Here is a 20896-nt window from a genome sequence, read left to right as displayed (position 1 = left end):
CTTTTTCCATTAACTAGGCTATTTTCTCTTGATCTATATGGTCTATCCACTAGAAACGTATGGACAATATGGACACAGATATAAAAACATGTATACTATATATGAATACATTTTTTCAAAGTTATTTGAATATAAATTACCAAAGTTACCATATATTACCAGTTATTTAGCCAAATGAATTACCAAGATTCCGGCAGCTTTGGCAAATTACTGGTAGCTTTACAACCCTAGTGAGTAACCATCTAACGTCAAGTTGTAAAATCCCGAACTTCCACTTTAAGTCACACCAATGTCACAGTTATGGGACATTCAAATTGTCTTCTTCTTTCTCTCTCTCTCCCTCCCACTCCCTTTATCCTTCTCTCTCCCTCCCACTCCCTTTATCCTTCTCTCTCCCTCCCACTCCCTTTATCCTTCTCTCTCCCTCCCACTCCCTTTATCCTTCTCTCTCCCTCCCACTCCCTTTATCCTTCTCTCTCCCTCACACTCCCTTTATCCTTCTCTCTCCCTCCTACTCTCGTTAAAGGGCTGGTAGACCCTGATTAGAATGCGGGGGAGTGAGCCACTGCTGAACATTTTTAATATATTGATTACCCCCTTAACAGAGAGAGGGAGAGGGAGAGAGAGAGAGAGAGTGAGAAAGAGAGAGAGCGAAAGAGAGAGGGAGCAAGAGAGGGACACTGAAATGAAATGAAACAATTAATTAAAATGGTCCAAACAGTGAGTAGAAGTAAGTAGCCCAATACTATTTGCAACACACACACACACAACACACACTCACTTACACACAATGTGAGGATACTGCGCTGACCTGTCCAGGCCTATATGAACTCCTCATATGAACATCACAAGTGTCGGGGCTCCGTGGTCACCATGGTAACAGGTTCAGGGGGGCAGTGCCATGGTGTGTGTGTTTGACTGTGTGTGTGTTTGTGTGTGTGTGTATATATGTGTGCTATGACTGCGTGCACGAGTGTGTGTGCTACTGTGTGTGTATGTGTGTGGTGTATATGTGTGTGTGTGTGTGTGTGTCTGCATGCAATGTGTGTGTGGTTGTGTGTGTTTGTGCCGCTGCCCTGTCCAGCTGTGGTAAAGAGAAAGAGAGCGAGAGAGGGAGAGCGAGCAGGAGAGAGCGAGAGAGAGAGAGAGAGAGAGAGAGAGAGAGAGAGAGAGAGAGGAGGTTGGGACCACGGGATGGGATGCCAACAAGAGGGGTCCACAGAAAAACATACAAATGTGCTGACTGCTCAGTTTCCATGGGAACAGCCCCTCCCCCTTCTCCTCCCTCCCTCCCTCCTCATTGCACTTGCTAAAGCATGATGAGCCTTGCTCATACATCTCACCTTGTCTTAATAATGTCTGTCTATGTATTCCTGGGAGTGCTCATATATTGTTGTCTCTATTCTTCAGTTGTGTTTATGCAATCATCTGACATCACAGTTCTGTGTGTGTGGACCCTCCGACCCCTCACCCCTCTCCCTCCCCTCACCCTCCGTCCGTCTCCTCCCTCCCTCCCTCCATCCCTCCCTCCCTCCCTCCCCTCACACTCACTCCATCCCGCCACCCTCCCTCCCCTCACACTCCCTCCCTCCCCTCACCCTCCCTCTTTCCCTCCCTCCCCCTGCACACTGAACTACTGGAAATACACATTTTTAAAGACATTATCAGAGATTCATCCAGGATAAACACTGTGAATGATAGGTCATGTCAATTACCCTTAAAAAGCACCCGTGACATCTCAATGCGTTAGTCAGTCGATGCGTTTCCTCGGTCATTGAATCATGGCCTGTGGTTCTGTGGTTTCTTCCACATCCTCCGCTAAAACCTGGGGTCACACTGCATCCCTATGGACGTTCAGTGAAACTGCAACACAAAACTTGAAAATGACATTTCCAAAAGAAGATGTGTGTGCTTGCCAGTCTTGAAGTATTTCTGGTTGTGAAATAGTAGAAGTGGTGGTAGTGACTGCAGTAGAACATGTTGTAGTAGTAATGGTAGTAATATGGTTGTTATAGGTGTCATGGCGTGGCCCTTTCTGGGTGTAGATCGTGGCTTCCCCCTCTCTCACTCTCTCCTACACCCAGGTTCTGTTATCTCAGGTCATAAATTCCTGGTGGAGACTCTCTCCCCCTTTTCATGCAGAGAGAGAGACCACAGAGTGAACAAAGGACTTTGCGTGGCCGAACTCCTAAATCCCCAAAATGGGAAAATGAAACTCTAGGTCCACTTGTGAGAATGTGGGAAGGGGCTGTGGACACTTAAGGGACAGTTATGTTGAAAGTGTTTCATTTGGTGACCTCACGAAGAACAGGAAACACACGTAACTATATCTCTGAATGTGCACATTTCTCAATTATGGTGTTTGCATCTAATTCTTGTATAAAATGAATGAGTAAAGATGAAACTATTTGTGAAATGATGTAACATGATGTTAACCTTTAATTTTGAGAGAATTGTATTCCCTGTAAAGTTGAACTAGTCAGCGGCCACGCCCCCGTGAGCACAGACATGATCTGGCGTCATGGAACCACCTTTTCTATTGTTACGAATAAAACCCCCTCCTGAGGAAATCCTCTTCAGACCACGCATACTTCAGTGTAAGCTGAGGTGGCAAAAGTTTGTGTACCAAGACTAAGCAAACCCACTGCAGGAGCTGTGATTGCAAATAGTTGAGTACCAAAACTAGAAAACTATGCAGCTTGGAGCATTGGCTACACAGTGTCATCCCGCCGAAGATGGTGTTCCCTTTTTTTTGTTTCTGTTAGTTTGGTCTAATTGGTTACACCTGTTTTGAGTTAAGTTTTGTTTGTGGGCTATTTAAGGGCACTAGGCCCGCTGGATATTGTGTGGGCTGGTTCTCTGTTTTATGATGTTGGATTATTTTGGGGTTTCTATTTTTCCGGACAGTTTTAGTCCTGTTTGTTTGGACGGGTTATTTCATGCGCCCTTGTGTTTGGCATGTCCGTTTTCACTGTCTTTGGAATAAAGACCCACGTTGGGAACTAACCTGCTCTCTGCGCCTGACTCCTCCACCCACTATCCCTAGAAGCCTTAACACACGGCTGGAAAAGGTTCAACTCTCAGACTTTCAATCCCTACAGAATAAGAGCAAATCTTAGATACTAATTACTAGTCTGCAACTAGAAAATGATGTAAACCTGGGATGCGAATACCGACAACCGCCGAGACATCTACTCTAAGAACATAACAACAGACTGTCACGTTGGTCATAACGAGGAGACCAAGACGCAGCGTGATACGAATACATTCTTCTTTAATAAAGGAAGAACACTAAACAAACTAACAACACGAACCTGCCGCTAATTACAACAAGTGCTGACATGCAACTACACATAGACAATAACCCACAAAACCAAAATGGAAAATGGCAACAAAAACAGGATCCCCAATCAGAGACAACGATAAACAGCTGCCATCACTCCTGTGTTCCAATGGCACGTTGTGTTAGCTATTCCAAGTTGATCATTTTAAAAGGCTAAATTGATCATTAGAAAACCCTTTTGCAATTATGTTAGCGGAGCTGAAAACCTCTTCACTGTTGACATTAAAAATCAGCCGTTTCCAGCTACAATAGTCATTTACAACATTAACAATGTCTACACTGTATTTCTGATTAATCTGATGTTATTTTAATGGACAGAAAAATGTGCTTTTATTTCAAAATACAAGGACATCTCTAAGTGACCCCACACTTTTGAACGGTAGTGCATCCTCCCTCCCAGCCTCTAGGTCATCAGGCTGCTGATTATCCCTGACACCTGTCACCATCGTCTCGCGCACCTGCGCCTCATGACACTCATCTGGACTCCAGCACCTCCTTGATTATCTTCCCTGTGTCTGTCCCTCCCCCCTGGTTCTTTCCCCAGGTGTTACTGACTGTTTCCATGACGGTGCGTTGTTTGTGGTACGTGTTCATTGTTTCATTGATTTATTAAAACACTCCCTGACCTTGCTTGCCGACTCTCAGCGCACTCGTTCCAGCCTCAATCAGAACAATCAGAAAGAAGTTGTCTCCAATTCAAAAAGCTGTGGAAGTAAAGTCCACACAGTATCAGCAATATCATTCATTCAAACAGATATGATATCGATATCGGTTTGAAAAATATAGAGTCTCCATATCTCCGCCCATCACCTACAAGTAGTATCTAAACATTGCAGAGGTGTTCAGTCCCAGGGTCCTTAGCTTAGTGATGACCTTTGAGGACACTATGTTGTGCAATGCTGAGCTGTAGTCAATGAACAGCATTCTCACGTAGGTGTTCCTTTTGTCCAAGCAATGTAAGCAATGTCCTCAGGCCATGTTACTGGTATTACTGGTATTATTAGGTTGGTGGATGGTGATTTATGGAATTAATGAGCCAATTTGACAGATGCACACTTTCAGAAAGTATATAATAGGCACAGACAGATATTTAAAGGTCCTTCTGTCCCTCCTCTTTTCTCCTCCTCCTCCAACCTGAAGTGTAGACAGACCTGTAAACGTCCTTCTACCCCTCCTCTTTTCTCCTCCTCCTCCAACCTGAAGTGTAGACAGACCTGTAAATGTCCTTCTACCCCTCCTCTTTTCTCCTCCTCCTCCAACCTGAAGTGTAGACAGACCTGTAAATGTCCTTCTACCCCTCCTCTTTTCTCCTCCTCCTCCAACCTGAAGTGTAGACAGACCTGTAAATGTCCTTCTACCCCTCCTCTTTTCTCCTCCTCCTCCAACCTGAAGAGTAGAAAGACCTGTAAACTTCCTTCTACCCCTCCTCTTTTCTCCTCCTCCTCCAACCTGAAGAGTAGAAAGACCTGTAAATGTCCTTCTACCCCTCCTCTTTTCTCCTCCTCCTCCAACCTGAAGTGTAGACAGACCTGTAAATGTCCTTCTACCCCTCCTCTTTTCTCCTCCTCCTCCAACCTGAAGAGTAGAAAGACCTGTAAATGTCCTTCTACCCCTCCTCTTTTCCCTCCTCCTCCAACCTGAAGTGTAGACAGACCTGTAAACGTCCTTCTACCCCTCCTCTTTTCTCCTCCTCCTCCAACCTGAAGTGTAGACAGACCTGTAAATGTCCTTCTACCCCTCCTCTTTTCTCCTCCTCCTCCAACCTGAAGTGTAGACAGACCTGTAAATGTCCTTCTACCCCTCCTCTTTTCTCCTCCTCCTCCAACCTGAAGTGTAGACAGACCTGTAAATGTCCTTCTACCCCTCCTCTTTTCTCCTCCTCCTCCAACCTGAAGAGTAGAAAGACCTGTAAATGTCCTTCTACCCCTCCTCTTTTCTCCTCCTCCTCCAACCTGTAAACGTCCTTCTACCCCTCCTCTTTTCTCCTCCTCCTCCAACCTGAAGAGTAGAAAGACCTGTAAATGTCCTTCTACCCCTCCTCTTTTCTCCTCCTCCTCCAACCTGAAGTGTAGACAGACCTGTAAATGTCCTTCTACCCCTCCTCTTTTCTCCTCCTGCTCCAACCTGAAGAGTAGAAAGACCTGTAAATGTCCTTCTACCCCTCCTCTTTTCTCCTCCTCCTCCAACCTGAAGTGTAGACAGACCTGTAAACGTCCTTCTACCCCTCCTCTTTTCTCCTCCTCCTCCAACCTGAAGTGTAGACAGACCTGTAAATGTCCTTCTACCCCTCCTCTTTTCTCCTCCTCCTCCAACCTGAAGTGTAGACAGACCTGTAAATGTCCTTCTACCCCTCCTCTTTTCTCCTCCTCCTCCAACCTGAAGTGTAGACAGACCTGTAAACGTCCTTCTACCCCTCCTCTTTTCTCCTCCTCCTCCAACCTGAAGAGTAGACAGACCTGTAAATGTCCTTCTATCCCTCCTCTTTTCTCCTCCTCCTCCAACCTGAAGTGTAGACAGACCTGTAAATGTCCTTCTACCCCTCCTCTTTTCTCCTCCTCCTCCAACCTGAAGTGTAGACAGACCTGTAAATGTCCTTCTACCCCTCCTCTTTTCTCCTCCTCCTCCAACCTGAAGTGTAGACAGACCTGTAAATGTCCTTCTACCCCTCCTCTTTTCTCCTCCTCCTCCAACCTGAAGTGTAGACAGACCTGTAAATGTCCTTCTACCCCTCCTCTTTTCTCCTCCTCCTCCAACCTGAAGTGTAGACAGACCTGTAAACGTCCTTCTACCCCTCCTCTTTTCTCCTCCTCCTCCAACCTGAAGTGTAGACAGACCTGTAAATGTCCTTCTACCCCTCCTCTTTTCCTCCTCCTCCTCCAACCTGAAGTGTAGACAGACCTGTAAACGTCCTTCTACCCCTCCTCTTTTCTCCTCCTCCTCCAACCTGAAGTGTAGACAGACCTGTAAATGTCCTTCTACCCCTCCTCTTTTCTCCTCCTCCTCCAACCTGAAGTGTAGACAGACCTGTAAACGTCCTTCTACCCCTCCTCTTTTCTCCTCCTCCTCCAACCTGAAGAGTAGACAGACCTGTAAATGTCCTTCTACCCCTCCTCTTTTCTCCTCCTCCTCCAACCTGAAGAGTAGAAAGACCTGTAAATGTCCTTCTACCCCTCCTCTTTTCTCCTCCTCCTCCAACCTGAAGTGTAGACAGACCTGTAAACGTCCTTCTACCCCTCCTCTTTTCTCCTCCTCCTCCAACCTGAAGAGTAGACAGACCTGTAAATGTCCTTCTACCCCTCCTCTTTTCTCCTCCTCCTCCAACCTGAAGTGTAGACAGACCTGTAAACGTCCTTCTACCCCTCCTCTTTTCTCCTCCTCCTCCAACCTGAAGTGTAGACAGACCTGTAAACGTCCTTCTACCCCTCCTCTTTTCTCCTCCTCCTCCAACCTGAAGAGTAGACAGACCTGTAAATGTCCTTCTACCCCTCCTCTTTTCTCCTCCTCCTCCAACCTGAAGAGTAGAAAGACCTGTAAATGTCCTTCTACCCCTCCTCTTTTCTCCTCCTCCTCCAACCTGAAGAGTAGAAAGACCTGTAAATGTCCTTCTACCCCTCCTCTTTTCTCCTCCTCCTCCAACCTGAAGAGTAGACAGACCTGTAAATGTCCTTCTACCCCTCCTCTTTTCTCCTCCTCCTCCAACCTGAAGTGTAGACAGACCTGTAAATGTCCTTCTACCCCTCCTCTTTTCTCCTCCTCCTCCAACCTGAAGTGTAGACAGACCTGTAAATGTCCTTCTACCCCTCCTCTTTTCTCCTCCTCCTCCAACCTGAAGAGTAGAAAGACCTGTAAATGTCCTTCTACCCCTCCTCTTTTCTCCTCCTCCTCCAACCTGAAGTGTAGACAGACCTGTAAATGTCCTTCTACCCCTCCTCTTTTCTCCTCCTCCTCCAACCTGAAGAGTAGACAGACCTGTAAATGTCCTTCTACCCCTCCTCTTTTCTCCTCCTCCTCCAACCTGAAGAGTAGACAGACCTGTAAATGTCCTTCTACCCCTCCTCTTTTCTCCTCCTCCTCCAACCTGAAGTGTAGACAGACCTGTAAATGTCCTTCTACCCCTCCTCTTTTCTCCTCCTCCTCCAACCTGAAGTGTAGACAGACCTGTAAATGTCCTTCTACCCCTCCTCTTTTCTCCTCCTCCTCCAACCTGAAGAGTAGAAAGACCTGTAAACGTCCTTCTACCCCTCCTCTTTTCTCCTCCTCCTCCAACCTGAAGAGTAGAAAGACCTGTAAATGTCCTTCTACCCCTCCTCTTTTCTCCTCCTCCTCCAACCTGAAGTGTAGACAGACCTGTAAATGTCCTTCTACCCCTCCTCTTTTCTCCTCCTCCTCCAACCTGAAGAGTAGAAAGACCTGTAAATGTCCTTCTACCCCTCCTCTTTTCTCCTCCTCCTCCAACCTGAAGTGTAGACAGACCTGTAAACGTCCTTCTACCCCTCCTCTTTTCTCCTCCTCCTCCAACCTGAAGTGTAGACAGACCTGTAAATGTCCTTCTACCCCTCCTCTTTTCTCCTCCTCCTCCAACCTGAAGTGTAGACAGACCTGTAAATGTCCTTCTACCCCTCCTCTTTTCTCCTCCTCCTCCAACCTGAAGTGTAGACAGACCTGTAAATGTCCTTCTACCCCTCCTCTTTTCTCCTCCTCCTCCAACCTGAAGAGTAGAAAGACCTGTAAACGTCCTTCTACCCCTCCTCTTTTCTCCTCCTCCTCCAACCTGAAGAGTAGAAAGACCTGTAAATGTCCTTCTACCCCTCCTCTTTTCTCCTCCTCCTCCAACCTGAAGTGTAGACAGACCTGTAAATGTCCTTCTACCCCTCCTCTTTTCTCCTCCTGCTCCAACCTGAAGAGTAGAAAGACCTGTAAATGTCCTTCTACCCCTCCTCTTTTCTCCTCCTCCTCCAACCTGAAGTGTAGACAGACCTGTAAATGTCCTTCTACCCCTCCTCTTTTCTCCTCCTCCTCCAACCTGAAGTGTAGACAGACCTGTAAATGTCCTTCTACCCCTCCTCTTTTCTCCTCCTCCTCCAACCTGAAGTGTAGACAGACCTGTAAACGTCCTTCTACCCCTCCTCTTTTCTCCTCCTCCTCCAACCTGAAGAGTAGACAGACCTGTAAATGTCCTTCTATCCCTCCTCTTTTCTCCTCCTCCTCCAACCTGAAGTGTAGACAGACCTGTAAATGTCCTTCTACCCCTCCTCTTTTCTCCTCCTCCTCCAACCTGAAGTGTAGACAGACCTGTAAATGTCCTTCTACCCCTCCTCTTTTCTCCTCCTCCTCCAACCTGAAGTGTAGACAGACCTGTAAATGTCCTTCTACCCCTCCTCTTTTCTCCTCCTCCTCCAACCTGAAGTGTAGACAGACCTGTAAATGTCCTTCTACCCCTCCTCTTTTCTCCTCCTCCTCCAACCTGAAGTGTAGACAGACCTGTAAACGTCCTTCTACCCCTCCTCTTTTCTCCTCCTCCTCCAACCTGAAGTGTAGACAGACCTGTAAATGTCCTTCTACCCCTCCTCTTTTCTCCTCCTCCTCCAACCTGAAGTGTAGACAGACCTGTAAACGTCCTTCTACCCCTCCTCTTTTCTCCTCCTCCTCCAACCTGAAGTGTAGACAGACCTGTAAATGTCCTTCTACCCCTCCTCTTTTCTCCTCCTCCTCCAACCTGAAGTGTAGACAGACCTGTAAACGTCCTTCTACCCCTCCTCTTTTCTCCTCCTCCTCCAACCTGAAGAGTAGACAGACCTGTAAATGTCCTTCTACCCCTCCTCTTTTCTCCTCCTCCTCCAACCTGAAGAGTAGAAAGACCTGTAAATGTCCTTCTACCCCTCCTCTTTTCTCCTCCTCCTCCAACCTGAAGTGTAGACAGACCTGTAAACGTCCTTCTACCCCTCCTCTTTTCTCCTCCTCCTCCAACCTGAAGAGTAGACAGACCTGTAAATGTCCTTCTACCCCTCCTCTTTTCTCCTCCTCCTCCAACCTGAAGTGTAGACAGACCTGTAAACGTCCTTCTACCCCTCCTCTTTTCTCCTCCTCCTCCAACCTGAAGTGTAGACAGACCTGTAAACGTCCTTCTACCCCTCCTCTTTTCTCCTCCTCCTCCAACCTGAAGAGTAGACAGACCTGTAAATGTCCTTCTACCCCTCCTCTTTTCTCCTCCTCCTCCAACCTGAAGAGTAGAAAGACCTGTAAATGTCCTTCTACCCCTCCTCTTTTCTCCTCCTCCTCCAACCTGAAGAGTAGAAAGACCTGTAAATGTCCTTCTACCCCTCCTCTTTTCTCCTCCTCCTCCAACCTGAAGAGTAGACAGACCTGTAAATGTCCTTCTACCCCTCCTCTTTTCTCCTCCTCCTCCAACCTGAAGTGTAGACAGACCTGTAAATGTCCTTCTACCCCTCCTCTTTTCTCCTCCTCCTCCAACCTGAAGTGTAGACAGACCTGTAAATGTCCTTCTACCCCTCCTCTTTTCTCCTCCTCCTCCAACCTGAAGAGTAGAAAGACCTGTAAATGTCCTTCTACCCCTCCTCTTTTCTCCTCCTCCTCCAACCTGAAGTGTAGACAGACCTGTAAATGTCCTTCTACCCCTCCTCTTTTCTCCTCCTCCTCCAACCTGAAGAGTAGACAGACCTGTAAATGTCCTTCTACCCCTCCTCTTTTCTCCTCCTCCTCCAACCTGAAGAGTAGACAGACCTGTAAATGTCCTTCTACCCCTCCTCTTTTCTCCTCCTCCTCCAACCTGAAGAGTAGACAGACCTGTAAATGTCCTTCTACCCCTCCTCTTTTCTCCTCCTCCTCCAACCTGAAGTGTAGACAGACCTGTAAATGTCCTTCTACCCCTCCTCTTTTCTCCTCCTCCTCCAACCTGAAGTGTAGACAGACCTGTAAACGTCCTTCTACCCCTCCTCTTTTCTCCTCCTCCTCCAACCTGAAGAGTAGACAGACCTGTAAATGTCCTTCTACCCCTCCTCTTTTCTCCTCCTCCTCCAACCTGAAGTGTAGACAGACCTGTAAATGTCCTTCTACCCCTCCTCTTTTCTCCTCCTCCTCCAACCTGAAGAGTAGACAGACCTGTAAACGTCCTTCTACCCCTCCTCTTTTCTCCTCCTCCTCCAACCTGAAGAGTAGACAGACCTGTAAATGTCCTTCTACCCCTCCTCTTTTCTCCTCCTCCTCCAACCTGAAGTGTAGACAGACCTGTAAATGTCCTTCTTCCCCTCCTCTTTTCTCCTCCTCCTCCAACCTGAAGAGTAGACAGACCTGTAAATGTCCTTCTACCCCTCCTCTTTTCTCCTCCTCCTCCAACCTGAAGAGTAGACAGACCTGTAAATGTCCTTCTACCCCTCCTCTTTTCTCCTCCTCCTCCAACCTGAAGTGTAGACAGACCTGTAAATGTCCTTCTACCCCTCCTCTTTTCTCCTCCTCCTCCAACCTGAAGAGTAGAAAGACCTGTAAACGTCCTTCTACCCCTCCTCTTTTCTCCTCCTCCTCCAACCTGAAGAGTAGACAGACCTGTAAATGTCCTTCTACCCCTCTTCTTTTCTCCTCCTCCTCCAACCTGAAGAGTAGACAGACCTGTAAACGTCCTTCTACCCCTCCTCTTTTCTCCTCCTCCTCCAACCTGAAGTGTAGAAAGACCTGTAAATGTCCTTCTACCCCTCCTCTTTTCTCCTCCTCCTCCAACCTGAAGAGTAGACAGACCTGTAAACGTCCTTCTACCCCTCCTCTTTTCTTCTCCTCCTCCAACCTGAAGAGTAGACAGACCTGTAAACGTCCTTCTACCCCTCCTCTTTTCTCCTCCTCCTCCAACCTGAAGTGTAGACAGACCTGTAAACGTCCTTCTACCCCTCCTCTTTTCTCCTCCTCCTCCAACCTGAAGAGTAGACAGACCTGTAAACGTCCTTCTACCCCTCCTCTTTTCTCCTCCTCCTCCAACCTGAAGTGTAGACAGACCTGTAAACGTCCTTCTACCCCTCCTCTTTTCTCCTCCTCCTCCAACCTGAAGTGTAGACAGACCTGTAAATGTCCTTCTACCCCTCCTCTTTTCTCCTCCTCCTCCAACCTGAAGAGTAGACAGACCTGGATATAACAGATTCTGCTGCTCTCATTCCTCACCATTGTCTAGCCAACTGTCGTCATGTTTCACTCTCCAGACCACACCTCTCCGCCATCAGTGGAAGGGCTGGACCTGTTGAGTCCCACCTGTTCACACACAGAGGGTACAACTTTACCGTGGGAGAGACCGACCCCCAGTACATTGACTCCCTCCAGAGCTTTGAGATTCAAGAAACTGACATTTTCCTCGTCTCCTATCCCAAATCATGTGAGTTTGTGTTTGGTGTCGTAAAAATGATGATAAAAACAATAGAGAGATTCACCAGCCGAAGCTTTTGCCGCATATTTTCCGGTACGGACCGGTTTCCTGTACAGTAATAAATTAAACACCTGCCAAATTAAAATGTCATCTATTACAAAGGTTTTTATCTTGTAAAATGACAGGGGGAACTTGTTCATTTGCATTCCATGTTTGTTGAATTACTTAAATGTGGAACAAAATTGCATCATTCAAGTCACAAGTGTGTTCCAACGTTGATGGGTTTATTGATACCCTCGCCGCTCTTTGGAAGTCACCCTATGAGTTTCCTCTCAGCATGTGATATTGTTGGTAAGAGCAAGGGGTTGGTTTGAGATTCACCGATCGCTTAGTGAAAGTCCTCGTACCCTTTTCAGAGGTGTCACATTTTGCTCAATTAAATTCAAATCCAACAATGGATTAACTGGGATTTCCTCCCACTGATCTACTCAATCTGTGCCACACTTTCTAAGTAAAATAAACAATTATAGAATTTTACAAAAATGAGTTGGTGGTTACTGTTTTTAATGTTTTTTTACCCTGACTGCACCACTAATGTCCCATTTGGGACAATAAAGATGTGTGTATAATAAACACAACTTTATTTTCCATGAAAGGACATTTGTCTTGGAAGTTAAAGGGCTGCAGCTTCCACGTCAATTATCACATCATACTATATAAACCCCTCAATATAGGGCGTAGTGCAATAACTTTCCTCTGTGTGTGTGTATATGTGTGTGTGTGTGTGTATGTGTGTGTGTGTATATGTGTGTGTGTGTGTGTGTGTATATGTGTGTGTGTGTGTGTATATGTGTGTGTGTATGTATATGTGTGTATGTGTGTGTGTGTATATGTATGTGTGTGTGTATATGTATGTATATGTGTGTGTATATGTGTGTGTGTGTATATGTATGTATGTATATGTGTGTGTATATGTGTGTGTGTGTATATGTATGTATGTATATGTGTGTGTATATGTGTGTATGTGTGTGTGTGTAGGTACGATATGGACCCAGCAGATCCTGGTCCAGGTGGTGGAGGCGGCCTACCCTGAGAGTAGTGGCACCGACCAGAGCTCCACCAACCTGGAGAAGATGCCCTGGCTCGAGTACCCAGACACCCGCCCCGAGCGCCCGCGCCCCACACCTAGACTCTTCATCTCCCACCTGCCTCCAAACCTGCTGCCCGCCAGCCTGAACACCAAGAGACCCAAAGTACAACCACCAAGCCTAGACTGACCAGAAAACGGGTAAAGCCCGCCCACCATAAGGAAAAAAGAGGACTTCCCAGTGTATCTGTGACAAGTTACAATAAAGTCATCTTCTTCTTCTTCTTCTTCCTTTGTGGTGTTCAGATTGTGTACGTGATGAGAAACCCGAAGGACAACATGGTGTCCTACTACCACTTCTGTCACGTGTGGTGCAAGCTGGAGACACCCAGCAGCTTCCAGGATTTCTTCGACCAGTACCTGACAGGGAAAAGTAAGTTATTGTGACGTGTTTTCCTTATAGGTCATTACGACAAACGTTGTAATTATTCTGTTAGCTTCTTATTAACAAACAGTAATAACCCTTCGCCTCCCTACTTGGGATATTATAATGTAACAGTGACATGTTGGAACAAACAGAAATAACCCTTCGCCTCCCTACTTGGGATATTATAATGTAACAGTGACATGTTGGAACAAACAGAAATAACCCTTCGCCTCCCTACTTGGGATATTATAATGTAACAGTGACATGTTGGAACAAACAGAAATAACTCTTCGCCTCCCTACTTGGGATATTATAATGTAACAGTGACATGTTGGAACAAACAGAAATAACCCTTCGCCTCCCTACTTGGGATATTATAATGTAACAGTGACATGTTGGAACAAACAGAAATAACTCTTCGCCTCCCTACTTGGGATATTATAATGTAACAGTGACATGTTGGAACAAACAGAAATAACCCTTCGCCTCCCTACTTGGGATATTATAATGTAACAGTGACATGTTGGAACAAACAGAAATAACCCTTCGCCTCCCTACTTGGGATATTATAATGTAACAGTGACATGTTGGAACAAACAGAAATAACCCTTCGCCTCCCTACTTGGGATATTATAATGTAACAGTGACATGTTGGAACAAACAGAAATAACCCTTCGCCTCCCTACTTGGGATATTATAATGTAACAGTGACATGTTGGAACAAACAGAAACGTTCTAAACTCCTCCTTGTCTCTCTCAGTAACTTTCCACACAGTCCCTTGTCCACTGACACTACAACCTACACTTATTATACATGTCATCAATATGGTCTTATACAGTGACAGGAATAAGTCGATTTCAAATTGGCACCCAACAGTCCCCTCTTGTTTGAATCGTGACTCCATACTGTTCAACATGAAATAAACTGTGAAATTGCCTAGTGTATATTGTGCTTAGTCTACACCCAAGGCTTAAATCCCTCATACCGTCGTTATAACCACACCAATCACCCTCGTAATTTAATTCCCCCCCATCTTTCATTGTTCCTCCTACATACAACCGATAATTACATTTCTGTTGGAGATATTCCCGTTCTCTTCCTCTTTCGGGTTCCTAAGAGAGTGATAGTAGAAAAGAAAACTAGGAAAGAGAGAGAACACAAAATATTGCAATGATTATTAAATAGTTCAACTCGAAGTTTAACAACATGACGATTCCCACCCTCCCTTATCCTGACTTTCCGCTGGGATCCTCCTCCTCATGCTTGTGTCCAGCCCCCCCCCCCCCCCCTCAGGCTGCATGTTTACTGGTGTTCTCACTCCATGTCATCCGTAGTTCTCAATGGATTCTTACAAATTATTCATTCGTTTCAGAAACCACCTGCAGGGTGAGTCGTGCACCCTCCCTTTGAGCTCCCCTCACAGTTGAGGGCCAGCGCTCTGTCTCTCCTTACAGCCTTTCCGCATCATAATTACAACAATTGATAAATTATCCAACCCACATTTAGAATGACAGTCCCTAGTGCTTCAGTTAGTCTATCACTCGAATTTAACATCATCACCTTAGCACTAACCGACACTTGGCAGAATGTACATTTACAGAAAGGGAGAAATATATACAGTATGTACTACTAATGTTAACATAAAGTATATTAATCTTCTATTTCTAGCATGAACTTTTCTCAGTACAGCTCCGGTTTGTCCCTGTCTTACACTTTCATGAGTGGCATGTTAATGCCAGATCGGTATCTCAATGCTATGCATTTCCCAGTACGCAGGCCCCTACAATTAACCTTTAATTAACCTTTTTTTTTGCCGAAGTTTACTGACACCGGCCATATTCAACATGTGTTGAGCGTTTGTAAATTCATCCGTTATTCTGCGCTCTGGCACACTCAGACGAGAAATGTAGTAGATAGCCAGAGCGAATTTACGAACGGACCCGAATAGGCACGGTGGCATTCTTCTTGCCACTGAGTTTAAATATTTACGCCAGTACATGACTCCATGATTCTGCGTACTTGCCGAAGGAGGGTGAAACGGGGGTAGTTCGAGTTTACCCTCCACTACCGTGCCCATCCTACTAATGCACAGACATTTAAGAGGGCAATTCTACCCCAATACAGGTGCTTAACACAATGTGCTAGAAATGCTCCTTCATACTCGTAACTCCACTTTACTCTCTCGCGAGACCCCCCCTCCTACCTTTCGCCAATAAAGCTATTTCAGAATAAGACAGAATAAAGTTTCTCACCAAAGCGTTTTTTTTTTTTTTGCGTGCTAGGAGTGTTTGGTCCTCGTGCCAACTTTAACTTGTTACTTTTTAGAATCCATTCCCCTGGCATTTCACATAGATTATTCAAACCCAAAATCGGTTCTATCCCAGCTCCCAAAAAGAATGAGCCCGGTATGATTACTGGCTGGACCTATTGTAAATGGAATGGGTTTTAGTTGCATAACTTTTGATTCTGTCCCTGTTACTCCACACTGAACTAAATGCACATTTTTTGTCTTAGATTTTGTCAACTTGAGCAACAGCACAGAGGCCAAATACCCCTATGCCTTAAACTCCGGTCGCTTTCAGGAGTGCTTGCTGTTGCTCACTAGTCAGTGAAGAAAACATCTGCACAGTAGCACTTACTGTCCCCCGAAATTAGTCGTCTCAGAGGACTCGGGCACCATCTGTATGCACTGTAATTGGGAATGGAGGCTGCGCGCTTTCCCGCCAGTCCGTTTTTAATGATGCCAGGTAGGCTACTTCGGTTTCATAGCAGAGCTGTGCTTATTTAATATGAGAAGCTGAGAAATAAATACAAGAACACTTATTTCACGCCAAGCATCAACCACTGTCGGGGGAGCATGCTCTCGCTGCACAACACGTGATGTTCCGACCAAACTCTGTGTGCAATGGGCTCTTCAACACTGTTCCTGCAGCTACCCAGTGCTTCATTTGGGAAACCAAGTGAAATCTGCACAGGAACATCGATAGTAACATGTTTATGCAGTGAAACATATTTCACTAAACAGTTGACAACCTGTCTTACAGCTTAATGGCCTAGGACTCAACGTTCTCTCCCAGACTTGTGGATAGACATATTGGAGTGGAGCATCAGTCTAAACATACAAACCAAGTATGCATAATAATCCACACACAAAGGTGGTTACTCAAATGTGTTTGATTTCGGATTATAGGCAATTATGTACCGTAAATCATAACTCAACAGCCCTAGGGTGAACCCTTCTGCCCCCCCCCCCCTCACAGAGGTTTCTTCTCACTTCATCTGTTGACTTGACCTTGAGCCAAATTCCTCACTCCTCCCTAGTTCCTTAGGCTGTCTGCCTATTCAGCGCCTTTCCCTTTCCTTCCCTTCTTTATCTATTAACGATGACATGTTTGAACAGACTGAACCAACAATGACATGTTTGAACAGACACAAACTCCTCCTTGTCTCTCTCGGTAACTTTCAATGCACAGTTCCTTGTTCACCCTCCACTGACACCCTAAACACATACAGTTATCATACATGTAGCGTAATCAATACGTTCTTACATAGTGACAGGAAGTAGATTTCAAATTGGAACCCAACAAAACATGTCACATAGCAGTACCTGACAGGGAAAAGTAAGGTGGAAACGTGTTGCAGTACCGTGTGCTGTAAAGTGTACCGTGTGCTGTAAAGTGTACCGTGTGCTGTAAAGTGCACAGTGTGCTGTAAAGTGTACCGTGTACTGTAAAGTGTACCGTGTCCTGTAAAGTGTACCGTGTGCTGTAAAGTGTACCGTGTGCTGTAAAGTGTACCGTGTGCTGTAAAGTGTACCGTGTGCTGTAAAGTGTACCGTGTGCTGTAAAGTGTACCGTGTGCTGTAAAGTGTACCGTGTGCTGTAAAGTGTACTGTGTAACATCAACTGCTCCTTACTCTGTACACTTTTGTAACTTTTACACAGTTGATATGTGCATAAACCATAATATGTTTGGTACGCATCATCTCTTTTTCTATATGTTTTTTGGGGGATAAATGTCAGCCACTGTTGAAGACGTTTTAAGTCCTGTCCAATAGCGTATGTGTCTGTGTGTTGTTGACAGTGGTGGGTGGATCGTGGTTTGATCACATCCGTGAGTGGTACACCAAGAGAGAGCAGTATGACATTCTCTTTGTCAAGTACGAGGACATGATCAAGGTACAGTAAAGGGTTTTCTGCATCTTAAATGGAATCCAGGGCCCTCTTGTCAACAGTAGTGCATTAAGTAGGAAATAGGGGGCTATTTGGGAAGCAGGCTCAAGCAGTCTGTCTGCTTCCTAGTCGGTCTGTTTCTCCCTCTCTCTCTCTCGCTGAGAAACACTTTTATGCTGTATGACATACAGGGCAACTACCCAATGTCTGCCCCTCCCTCTCTCTCTCTTCACCCATCCCTCTCCCCCTCTCTCTCTCTCTCTCTTCACCCATCCCTCTCCCCCTCTCTCTCTCTCTTCACCCATCCCTCTCCCTCTCTCTATCTTCACCCACCCATCTCTCTCTCTCTATCTTCACCCACCCACCCACCCACCCACCCACCCACCCATCTCTCTCTCTCTCTCTCTCTCTCTCTCTCTCTCTCTCTCTCTCTCTCTCTCTTCACCCATCTCTCTCCCTCTCTCTCTCTCTCTCTCTCTCTCTCTCTCTCTTCACCCATCCCTCTCCCTCTCCCTCTCTCTCTCTCTCTTCACCCATCCCTCTCTTTCTTTCTCTCTCTCTCTCTCTTCACCCATCCCTCTCCCTCTCTCTCTCTTCACCCATCCCTCTCTTTCTTTCTTTCTCTCTCTCTCTCTCTCTCTCTCTCTCTCTCTCTCTCTCTCTCTCTCTCTCTCTCCCTCCTCTCTCTCTCTCTCCCTCCCCTCTCTCTCAGGACCTGAGATCAGTGGTGGTGGATATCTGTGATTTCCTCGGGAAGGACCTGACCCCCTCGGCCATTGACCGCATTGTTGAGAAGGCCAGGTTGGAACCTGTTGTTTATGTGCTCTATCCTGTCTTTTTGACTGTATATTGTGTATGCTGCAAAATGAACAGCCTCAATGAGGACTAATATAATATGATCTGTCTGATAATTCATGATTGATTGATTGATTGACAGGTTCAAGAACATGAAAAAGGATCCAAAAGCCAACTATGAGTTTCTGCCCAAAGACGTGCTCGTTCTGGAGAAAGGACACTTCCTACGGAAAGGTACACACACACGCACGCACACACACATAAGCAAACATACATACGCACACACACATGAGCAAACATACATATGCACACACACATGAGCAAACACACATATGCACACATACATACACACACAAATAGTTACAGTAGGAGTGCTGATAAAGGATCAGTTTTCCCTTTTAGATCATAATTGATAAGACGATATGGACAGGTGGGTCCTGATCCTAGATCAGCACTCCTGCTGTGAGAGGCTTTATAAATACGCTCCCTGATCCTAGATCAGCACTCCTGCTGTGAGAGGCTTTATAAATACGCTCCCTGATCCTAGATCAGCACTCCTGCTGTGTGAGGCTTTATGAATACGCTCCCTGATCCTAGATCAGCACTCCTGCTGTGAGAGGCTTTATAATTACGGGCCCTGATCCTAGATCAGCACTTGTTTTGTATCGCTTTGGCTCATCTGAATATATATGTGTGTGTGTGTGTGTGTGTGTGTGTGTGTGTGTGTGTGTGTGTGTGTGTGTGTGTGTGTTCTGCACAGGTACCATAGGAGACTGGAAGAACTCGTTGACGGTGGCCCAGAGTGAACGCTTTGACCAGGTGTTTGATGAGAAGATGAAGGACCTGCCTCTAAGGTTCACCTGGGACATCAACCAACATCACAGAGCCGCCCAAACCATCGGTCCCGGAGGTCACCTGTCACTATAGATCTGAATAGAACATGGATGGGTTCCAAATGGAACCCTATTTCCATATACAGTATAATACACTACTTTTAATCAGAGCCATATGGGCCTTGTCAAAAGTAGTGCACTATATAGGGAAATCGGGTGCCATTTGGAAAACAGGCCATTTGTCACTATAGAATTTAATAAAACATGTGTCACTGTGGAATCTAGTACAACACTATAGATTTATATAAAACATGTGTCACTATAGAATCTAATAAAACATGTGTCACTGTGGAATCTAGTACAACACTATAGATTTATATAAAACATTTGTCACTATAGAATCTAATAAAACATGTGTCACTGTGGAATCTAGTACAACACTTGTCACTATAGATTTATATAAAACATTTGTCACTATAGAATCTAATAAAACATGTGTCACTATACAATTATATAGAACTTAATAGAACTGTTTTAATTGAATAGAACTTCATAATTTAATCGAGTTGAATAGAGCTGTACAATTTAATAGAACTGAATAATTGAATAGAACTTATAATTGAATATAACTGTATAATTTAATCAAGTTTAATAGAACTGTATCATTGAATCGAGTTGAATAGAACTGTACAATTGAATAAAGTTTAATATAACTGTATAATTGAATAAAGTTTAATAGAACTCTATAATGGAATACAGTTTAATAGAACTCTATAATGGAATACAGTTTAATAGAACTCTATAATGGAATACAGTTTAATAGAACTCTATAATGGGATACAGTTTAATAGAACTCTATAATGGAATACAGTTTAATAGAACTCTATAATGGAATACAGTTTAATAGAACTCTATAATGGAATACAGTTTAATAGAACTCTATAATGGAATACAGTTTAATAGAACTCTATAATGGAATACAGTTTAATAGAACTCTATAATGGAATATAGTTTAATAGAACTCTATAATGTAATACAGTTTAATAGAACTCTATAATGGAATACAGTTTAATAGAACTCTATACAGTTTAATAGAACTCTATAATGGAATACAGTTTAATAGAACTCTATAATGGAATACAGTTTAATAGAACTCTATAATGGAATACAGTTTAATAGAACTCTATAATGGAATACAGTTTAATAGAACTCTATAATGGAATATAGTTTAATAGAACTCTATAATGGAATACAGTTTAATAGAACTCTATAATGGAATACAGTTTAATAGAACTCTATAATGGAATATAGTTTAATAGAACTCTATAATGGAATACAGTTTAATAGAACTCTATAATGGAATACAGTTTAATAGAACTCTATAAGTGAATAAAGTTTAATAGAACTCTATAATTGAATAAAGTTTAATAGAACTCTATAATGGAATACAGTTTAATAGAACTCTATAATGGAATACAGTTTAATAGAACTCTATAATGGAATACCGTTTAATAGAACTCTATAATGGAATACAGTTTAATAGAACTCTATAATGGAATACAGTTTAATAGAACTCTATAATGGGATACAGTTTAATAGAACTCTATAATGGAATACAGTTTAATAGAACTCTATAATTGAATACAGTTTAATAGAACTCTATAATGGAATATAGTTTAATAGAACTCTATAATGGAATACAGTTTAATAGAACTCTATAATGGAATACAGTTTAATAGAACTCTATAATGGAATACAGTTTAACAGAACTCTATAATGGAATACAGTTTAATAGAACTCTATAATGGAATACAGTTTAATAGAACTCTATAATGGAATACAGTTTAATAGAACTCTATAATGGAATACAGTTTAA

At 44.3% G+C, this 20896-nt stretch overlaps 1 long non-coding RNA gene and 1 pseudogene across 1 annotated transcript; one reads left to right on the top strand and one right to left on the bottom strand.

Annotated features, from left to right (window-relative positions):
• The first annotated feature begins 11528 nt into the window (after positions 1-11528).
• On the top strand, positions 11529-19308 carry LOC139423749 (amine sulfotransferase-like; annotated as a pseudogene).
• LOC139423750 (uncharacterized) lies at positions 13081-16505 on the bottom strand. The gene is made up of 3 exons (XR_011635874.1): positions 16495-16505; positions 14290-14359; positions 13081-13212 (listed from the first exon to the last, which is right to left on the bottom strand). It is a non-coding gene; the product is annotated as an uncharacterized lncRNA (long non-coding RNA).
• Positions 19309-20896: the final 1588 nt, after the last annotated feature.

Source organism: Oncorhynchus clarkii, chromosome 13 (genome assembly GCF_045791955.1).
Source record: "Oncorhynchus clarkii lewisi isolate Uvic-CL-2024 chromosome 13, UVic_Ocla_1.0, whole genome shotgun sequence".
NCBI classification, from domain to species: domain Eukaryota; kingdom Metazoa; phylum Chordata; class Actinopteri; order Salmoniformes; family Salmonidae; genus Oncorhynchus; species Oncorhynchus clarkii.
Note: the sequence above shows the minus strand (reverse complement) of the source record. Positions and strands in the feature narration are given on the sequence as shown.